Source organism: Sorex araneus, chromosome X (assembly GCF_027595985.1).
Source record: "Sorex araneus isolate mSorAra2 chromosome X, mSorAra2.pri, whole genome shotgun sequence".
NCBI classification, from domain to species: domain Eukaryota; kingdom Metazoa; phylum Chordata; class Mammalia; order Eulipotyphla; family Soricidae; genus Sorex; species Sorex araneus.
Genome location: NC_073313.1, coordinates 86,264,138 through 86,272,560, shown reverse-complemented (window position 1 = coordinate 86,272,560; position 8,423 = coordinate 86,264,138). Strand labels below are relative to the sequence as shown.

The 8,423-nt window shown below is 42.9% G+C and overlaps 1 pseudogene; it reads right to left on the bottom strand.

Annotated features, from left to right (window-relative positions):
* Positions 1-5,900: 5,900 nt before the first annotated feature.
* On the bottom strand, positions 5,901-8,423 carry LOC101539673 (zinc finger protein 512-like; annotated as a pseudogene).

Genomic DNA, 8,423 nt, shown 5'->3' with positions numbered 1-8,423 from the left:
CCCTAGAGTTGGGCTGATATAAAAGCAGTTTTTCAAAAGCAATACCAATTTTTTCTCTATTTTGATATGTAAAATTTTTTGAAGCTAAATTATTTTAGTCCCTTGTATATCAATCCTTGAGAGAGTTATACTTCATGTAGTCTGATATCCTTACTCTTTGTTGGGGGAGGAGGCAGGTAACACCTAGCGATGCTTAGGGTTACTCCTGGCTCTGCAGTCAGGAATTACTCTTGGCAGTGCTTGGGGAACCATATTAGATGCCACGGGGATTCAATCCCGGTTGGCTATGTGCAATTCACACACCTGACCTGCTTTACTCTCTCTCCATCTCCTGATGTCCTTGAATTTTAAGCGCAATTTGTTGTCCTTGGGAATATATTTGGTGCTAATCAGATCATATGTGCTAAATGGGTTCATATATAGATCCATGAACCTATAAACCCCCAATTTAGGATGAGAAGTGTTACTGTCACTGTCATCTTGTTTGCTCATCAATTTGTTCAAATGGGCACCAGTAACATCTCTCATTGTGAGATTTATTGTTACTGTTTTTGGTATATCCAATATGCCACGGGTAGCTTGCCAGGGTCTGCCGTGCTGGCACGATACTCTGGGTAGCTTGCCGGGCTGTCAGAGAGGGTCGGAGGAATCCAACACGGGTCAGCCTCATGAAAGGCTAACACCCTACCACTGTGCTATCGCTCCAGCCCAATAAATGTTAAGAAATGGGAAAATATTAGACAGTTCTAGAAATTTAGTCTGTGTTGGATGTCCTTTCCAGTTGGCAGATAAAACTAAAGAGAAGTGTGACTGAAGCAGGTTTAAGTAGCGTGATATAGTAATGAAGCTGTTAGTCTGTTCTGTTTATATTGAGATGTTGTGTCTTTTCCTGAACCATTTTGTTGGTTGATACATTTCCACATATTTTCCTTGCAGTTTATTTTTATTGAGAGGTTCACACAACAAAATTCACCTCGTAAAAAAATTAGTTTTTCAAAATTGACTTAAAGTTGGTTTGAAATATTGTGAAGGTTCTGCTATTAGCTTCATACCTTTTTATGTGTATAATTGTCACAACATCCACCACCAAAATTGCAGTGCCATCCCACCACCAAAAAGACCCCTGCTGGTTCCTTCCACTACCTACTCCTTCCCTCTGATAGTCACCATTGTTTTCCTTGAGTCTAGCAAGTTTGTTATTTTTCTTTCCTTTTTCCTTTTTTTGGCGAAGCAAGTAAACTTTATTTTTTTTAATTAAAAAATGGTTTTTGGGGGTCAGACCCAGTGAAGCTCAGGGGTTGCTGCTAGCTCTGCACTCAGTATTTACTCCTCCCTGTACTCGGGGGTCCACATGGGATGCTGGGGATAGAATGCGGGTTGGCCCTGTGCAAGGCAAATGCTCCACTCACTGTACACTTGTCCTGACCCTGAAGCAAATTAGTTTTGTATTAAAACTTGAAAAGATGTGAGGGGAGAAAGGAATAAATGTGTGTTCAAGAGAGAACACAGGTTTCTCCCGAGTAGAAAAAGGCAAGTAACGAACATACAGAGAAGCAAGCGAGATATATGTTTAAGGGAGTACTCGGGCTTAAAGAGCAAGCCAATTTTGTTATTTCTCTGTGGTGTACTTTCTGTAGCAATACTCCAAATTAGTAAGTAGTAATGATTGGCTTTCACTTCCATACTTAGCTCATGATCTATTCCAGTTTGTTCAGAATGACATTTTATCTTTAAAATAGTAGGGTAGTATTCCAGAGTCAATATACTTTTGCTCCTTTAGCCAGTCATATGTGGATTGGCATTTAGGTTAATTCCCATATTTTACCTCTCATGAATCTGCTATGATCAAACAGGGGTGTAAATGTATCTAATGGTGTATTGTTTGGGTTTTTTTTTTGTTTTGCTTTTTGGGTCACACTGAGCAATGCACAAGGGTTACTCCTGACTCATGCACTCAGGAATTACCCCTGGCGGTGCTCAGGGGACCATATGAGATGCTGGAATTCGAACCCGGATCGGCCTCGTGCAAGGCAAACCATTTTGATGGTAACCATCTAGTGACATTTGGTCAATTCATTGTTGTGAAAGCACCACATCTATCTAGTTCCAAAACATTTTAATCATCCCTTAAACCCTGTACCCATTAATTAAGCTATTGCTCCTCATGCCTTCTTTGCTCTTCCAAATTCACCAATCTGTTTTCTATTTTTATTAATTTGTGTATCCTAGGTGAAATTCTATAACCTTTAACCTTTTGTGTCATTTCTGATTTCAGTTAGGATAATGTTTTTGAGGTATATGGTGTTTAAGTAGGATCTGGTGTCATTTTGGGTCAACTGCCCCATATTTATCCTAGCACAGCTGTTGAGGAGCCTTTATTTACCCTGATTTTATGAAGGCCGGCTCCTTGGTCATAGATTCATGCCTCTGAACCTGAGGGTTGATATCTGGGCTCTTAATTCAGGATTCCATGGGTCTGAAAGTTCCATCATTCTTTTAAGTTTGAAACTATATTTAAACACTGATTTACAAAATAACCCATCCCAACACTGAGAAAGCCACTGAGAAAGATTTTAGACACAAAGACCTGCACACCTGAACTTTTAGCAGGTTAATTTCTGAGTAAGGCTCTGTTCTGAGATGGTGGAGTCTGGCCAGATGCATGAGTGAGTTTGCAGTTGGGAAGTGAGCAGCTATAGGGGCTCAGTTTGGGTGGGCCCTGGGCTGGCCCGCCCCAATCCAGGTGCCCTTGATGTCTCAGCCATGCATGGGTAATAGAAGGATTTTTGGCAGCTGGTTGATCTCTTTGAAGATTTTGAGTCTCTGGAGCAACGATAGATGAGCTTACATGGCACGGTGGGTGCTTAGAGGGTGTGATTACCATAGCTTCCAGAAGTACAGGGAGGTAAGGGCAGGTTTTCCATCCCAGGTCAATTTTTCTGTCACAAAAACTTGCATACATGAATTTTCAGCAAGTTAATTGCTGAGTAAGGCTCAGAAATTTCTGGGTAATGCTCTGAAACAATGGGGTCCACCCAGAGACAAGGCAGTGTGGGAGCGAGAAAATTTGGGGGCTCTGTTTGGGCCTTTCCTGGGCTGGCTTTCTTGTTCATAGGGTTTCTCTCCTTTGTGAATCTTCCAAGCTCCAAGAGGTTTGATTTCATGGGTAATCTTTTCCTGCATTCCATACTCATAGGGTTTGTCTCCTTTGTGAGATACGTTGTATGTAGGGAGACCTCATTTGTTCTAAAAAGTTTTCATCCATTCTTTACAGTCATAGGGTGTCTCTCCTGCATGAATTATTTTGAGTGAGGTACAATTTTATCGAAAAAGTTTTCTTACGTTTTTTTACAATTTATAGGGTTTCTCATGTGTATGAATTCGATATTGTTTAATGAGATACGATTATAATGCGAAAGTTTTCCTCTTTACTTTCCATTCATAGGTTTATTCGCTGTGAATTTTGTTCCTATTCAGTGATTTAAAAAGAAAAGTTTCCTAAATTCATAGGATCTCCTGTGTAAATCCTCGCATGGTTAGTGAGGTTCAATGAGAAATTTTTCCTACATTCATAGGATTTCTCTCATGTGAATCCTGTTATGTTCAACCAGAAATGACTTAATGGAAAAAGATTTCTTCTTATGTTCACTGCTTTGGTAGGGCTTATCTCATGTTAATTCCTCATGTTCAATCAGGCACGATTTATATGGGAAAGATCTTTTACAATCAGTACATGAATAAGGTATCTCTCTTGTTTGAGTTCTCTCATGATTATTGAGAGATGATTTTACTAAGAATGTTTTCCTACATTCTTTATATACATAGGGTTTCTCTCCTGTGTGAATTTTTTCATGTTAAATTAGGTCTGGCTTCTTTGAAAATGTTTATCTACATTGTTTTTATGTGTAATTTTTCTCTCCTAAGAGGCTCTGTTTTGAGTTATCTGTCATCCATGCCCTACTCTTTGTTTTATTTTTATTTTCTCAGGACTCTACTCTTTCCTTCAACTTGATGCTTGCTTCAGGTTTGATGACAGAATGTCCCAGTGATTCCAGGTCCTGTAGTTTTCCAGCATCACATCCCTGAACAGGGTCCTCTGCTCATCAACCAGGAAGTACCAGTCCCTCCACATGAAGTTCAGTCATATCCTCAAACAGCACCATCCCCAGAGATATTTTGATTGGTATCTCTTAAAAGTTCCATGAACTCGGGGCCGGAGCGATAGCAAGCGGGTAGGGCGTTTGCCTTGCACGCGACCGACCCGGGTTCGATCCCCGGCATCCCATATGGTCCCCCAAGCACTGCCAGGAGTAATTCCTGAGTGCAAAGCCAGGAGTAACCCCTGAGCATCGCTGGGTGTGACCCAAAAAGCAAAAAAAAAAAAAAAAGTTCCATGAACTCTTCAAGTAAAGTTGAGAAAGATTGGGAGAACTGGCATGACTGGCTTCTGTATCTTAAGAGTCTTATGTTTATGGCTTGGACAGAAGCCTCCGTAATTTTTTGGTCATGCCAAGTTAGGATCTTTCCTTCCTGTACCTTCTGTCTGTGCTCTTTTGCTACTTTCCAACCTGTGTTTGGTACCAAGATCCTCCTTCATGTCACAATGAATTTGAGTGAAGCAGCCCAGTATGTGGAGCTACTTTGGCCCATGAGGACCCTGGGAGCAGCAAGTTCTGGTGGATACCATTGTTGGGATTTTGCGGGCTCTGTAGGAAATCTGTTGAATGCTTTGTACTGACTAGAAGAATTGTGGCACCCCTTGAACACAGGGTGTTCTTCCCTGGTGTCCTCTGATAGGAAAGCGTATCACTTGAGCTCTGCCCCTCATTATGCTTATCCCAAATCGATCCTCTCTGGAAAGAAGCAATCTGTTCTTGGTTCATGTTAATTTTTTTGGGGGGGTTATAGGGAGAGGTACACCGCCAGTGCTCAGTGCTTACTCTAGATTCTAAGCTCAGGGATCGAACCTGGGTGAGCTGTGTGCAGGGCAAGTTATTAGTCCTAAGGCTCCAATGAGCAACACTGAAATTGGTATGGATCTCATGCAATCTGTTAAATTTTTTGGGTAGGATGATCAGGACAATTGGGGGGACTCTGCCACCCCTTGGTGAACACAAACTTTTCTTCCACTTCCTAGTGTCCTCACATAAGGAAATTATATTCCTTGTCCCCTTCACTTATTTTGTTCCACCACCCCAATTTATCCACCCCTACATGCTGTACCAGCTCTCTACCTCTTCTATTTTAATTTTTTAAGACTCAGAAGGGTAAAGAACAAATCCCTGATGTAATTCCTAAGAGATTGAGTTTTCCAAAAGAGCAGTTCCTTGCCAGCGTTGAATGAGGTTTAGAAACAGGAAGCAAGACACAAGCCAGTTGTGTCATGGAAAGGTGTGTGGGCACAAAACAAAGTGGAAAATGGCAAAAGGTAGGTTCTTGAAGCACCTTGAAACCAAGAAGCCTCCGTGAATGAGTATTCGGAGCTCGCTACACTGAATAGAACCTTCAGAATTAGCAGAGTGTTTGTCATAGAGCAGAGTCATAACCTCCAAAGTCTTAGTGTCTCAGTGAGAACAGTAGTGTATCCTGGACTAAAAACTCTGTCAGGGAGGCAGTTGTCTCTTTAGGGAGTTGCATGGTTCCAAGGAAGTTTTATTAGTTCTAAGTCTAAAAGAACATCACTGGAATTGTGAGGGGTATCTCACACAGTCTATTACATGCTTTGGGTACGATGGTCAGGATAATTGGGGGGAATCTGCACCCTTCAGTGAACACGAACTTTTATTCTTGGGCCCCATCACCTATTTTGTCCCTTTCCCAAATGTATCCAGTGAGAGCCAGTGTATTCACTCTCTGCTTTTTGTTGTTTGGTTTTGTTTTGGGGCTACCCCTGGCAGTGCTCAGGAGTTAATACTGGCTCTGTAGTAAGGAATTGCTCCTGGCGGGCGCAGTGGAGCCGATGGGGTTGAAGAGCCCAGATGAGCTTTAAGGCCAGGCATACTACTATAGACAGCCTCACAACCCTGTTTGGGACAGTGAATGTGATGGCACTTCTTGATCTCTAACTTTCACTTGTCAATCGCTTCTTCACTGAAGGTGGATAGTCCAAGATGTGCCTATTTTAACTTTCGATTATCAGATACAAGATCCCAGAGCAGATTCCTATTAGGACAGTTCTTGTCCAGCACAGCAGAGGCCAGCTCTTGTGGACGAAACTGAGCTAACTTGGCAGAATGCCTTAAAACCAGGCCCCCACTCGGAAACTGCAGGCTTCTGTCCGTTAAGCCCTCTGGCTGCCCTGTGTCTAGAAAGAAGATAGGCCCGTGCTCTGACCTCAGGTGATATGCAAGTCCAGCCTTGACCAATACACCTTGCCACAATGGTGACCCGTCAGGGTCAGCTTCTCCAGCTGGGCAGCCTCTTTTCCACATTTTTGGACATGGTTCAGATAGCCCGTGATGCTGCTAACGCTACTAGAGCAGCTCTCACGTGTGCACCTGAGTTTCCCCAGTCTCTTGAGAACGCTGCGGAGCCTCTCCCTCGGTTCTTTGAATGCGTCCCCTCCAGCCCTCTAAATAGGCAATTTTGGTTTTGTCATGACATGGGACTTCATCCCTGCCAGTGCGCGAAGCTCTTTCCCTCGGTGATGGAAAAGAAGCATTTACGGTTTGCAGCTTTGCATATGCTTCTCAAGGCCCTTGAGGGTCTTCCTCCCTACCGTCTGGCAGGTAGGACAGGAGACACTGCCTTTCTTTACGATGTCTAAGTACCACAGCTCCTCACACTGTGGTGTAATCTGGTGCTTCCTTCTGAATACGACGAGTCTGGTATTTGGGATTAGACTGAGTTTTTGGCCATTGCCTCTTCCCATAAAGCTTATGCTTCTTCTGAGGAAATTCTAGATAGACTTTGTCTTCTTCCTGCTTGCCTTTTTTTTTCCTTTGGGTTATATACCACCCAACTTGCTTTTCCTCATCTTCAGCTAGCAGTTAGATTTTTGTAAAGATGCGCAAGAGTCACCCACTGGCTCCCAGGAAGAACCAGTATACTGAAAACTTATTCTCCATAGGGCACTGACTTGGCTGGTTCAGCCGTGAGCCTGACGGACATAACTCCTAACTCCCGCTCCATGCCGACCAATGAGGCTGGCCGCGGGCTCCGGCCCGACCATGCCCCTTCCACTGGCGCACTCTTTTTTAATCCTAATAATTTTATCAAAGATTTAATGCTATGAGTTAGACGAAGTGTCAAACTTGTTGGGAGAGCAGCACTTTTGACTGTATTTTTCGAGGTCACTGCAGTGTATCTGGACTTAGTGGTGTCCTGTTCCAGAAAGCAGCTGCCATCTGTAAACAGTGTGATCTGGATTTTCAGAAGGATTGCTAGAGAGGTGAGGTCTTCTGGTGTATGTCTATTCCCAGGTTTGCAGATAAGTCTTCTTTAGAGGAGGATCCTGGCATAGACGATAAACTAGCAGTGTTCAAGGTATTATGTGAATTGAATTTACATGACTGCCTGAGCTCCCAAAAGTACATGGAGGTAAGGGCAGGTAGCCTATCCCAGGTCAAGATTTCAGTCACAAAAACTTGCACACTTGAATGTTCAGCAAGTTAATTTCTGAGTAAGACTCAGTCTTGAAACTATGGTGTCCACCCAGAGAGAAGGCAGTGTGGGAGTGAGAAACTTCTGGGGCTCTGTTTCGGGCTATCCTGCGCTGGTTTGCCCAACTTGGAGGTAGATTTCTTGCATTCTTAAGGTTTCTCTTTGTGAATCTTCTCAAGTTCCGTGAAGTTGATTCCAGAGGAGGATCGTGGCATAGACAATAAAGTAGCAGTGTTCAAGGTATTACATGAATTGAAGGTGGAAACTGCATATTTTGAAAGAGGCCATGACATTGGAGAAGGGGAGCTATCTGTTATGTAAAAGTTTGTGTCTTGGTTTCAAAAAGTAGTGTTACTTGATGGGAGGTCTGGATTATTCATGCCTGTCCCAAAACTCAGTTATTGCCCTCCTCTTCGAAAAAGCTGTGGCAGCTACTGCTCTTAAACCACTTGGGCATCCTGTTGCACCTGGGTCTATCTTCTTTTTGAATATCCCGTTGGTCTTTCTCTTGGCCCTAATGACTAGGTTAAAACTTCTGATGCTATGCCAAACTTTTGGAGTCAAACATTGAAGTACTTGTCCAGCTGTGGCAGAGCTAAAGTTGGTGTTCACACTTAAACTCATGAATGCCAAAGAAGAATCTTTTCTATCTAGCTCTGTAAACCAGAGTGTGGATGGAGAAATGTTTCCTAAGATAGTGTAGTGATTTTGTACTGCACGGTAGATTGGAATAACAGGTTCATGGGGTGCTCTTAAGTTACTTTTGTACCATCCTTCATTGTGCATCAGATTTCCTTACTGCCACATTTGGAGAAGTACAT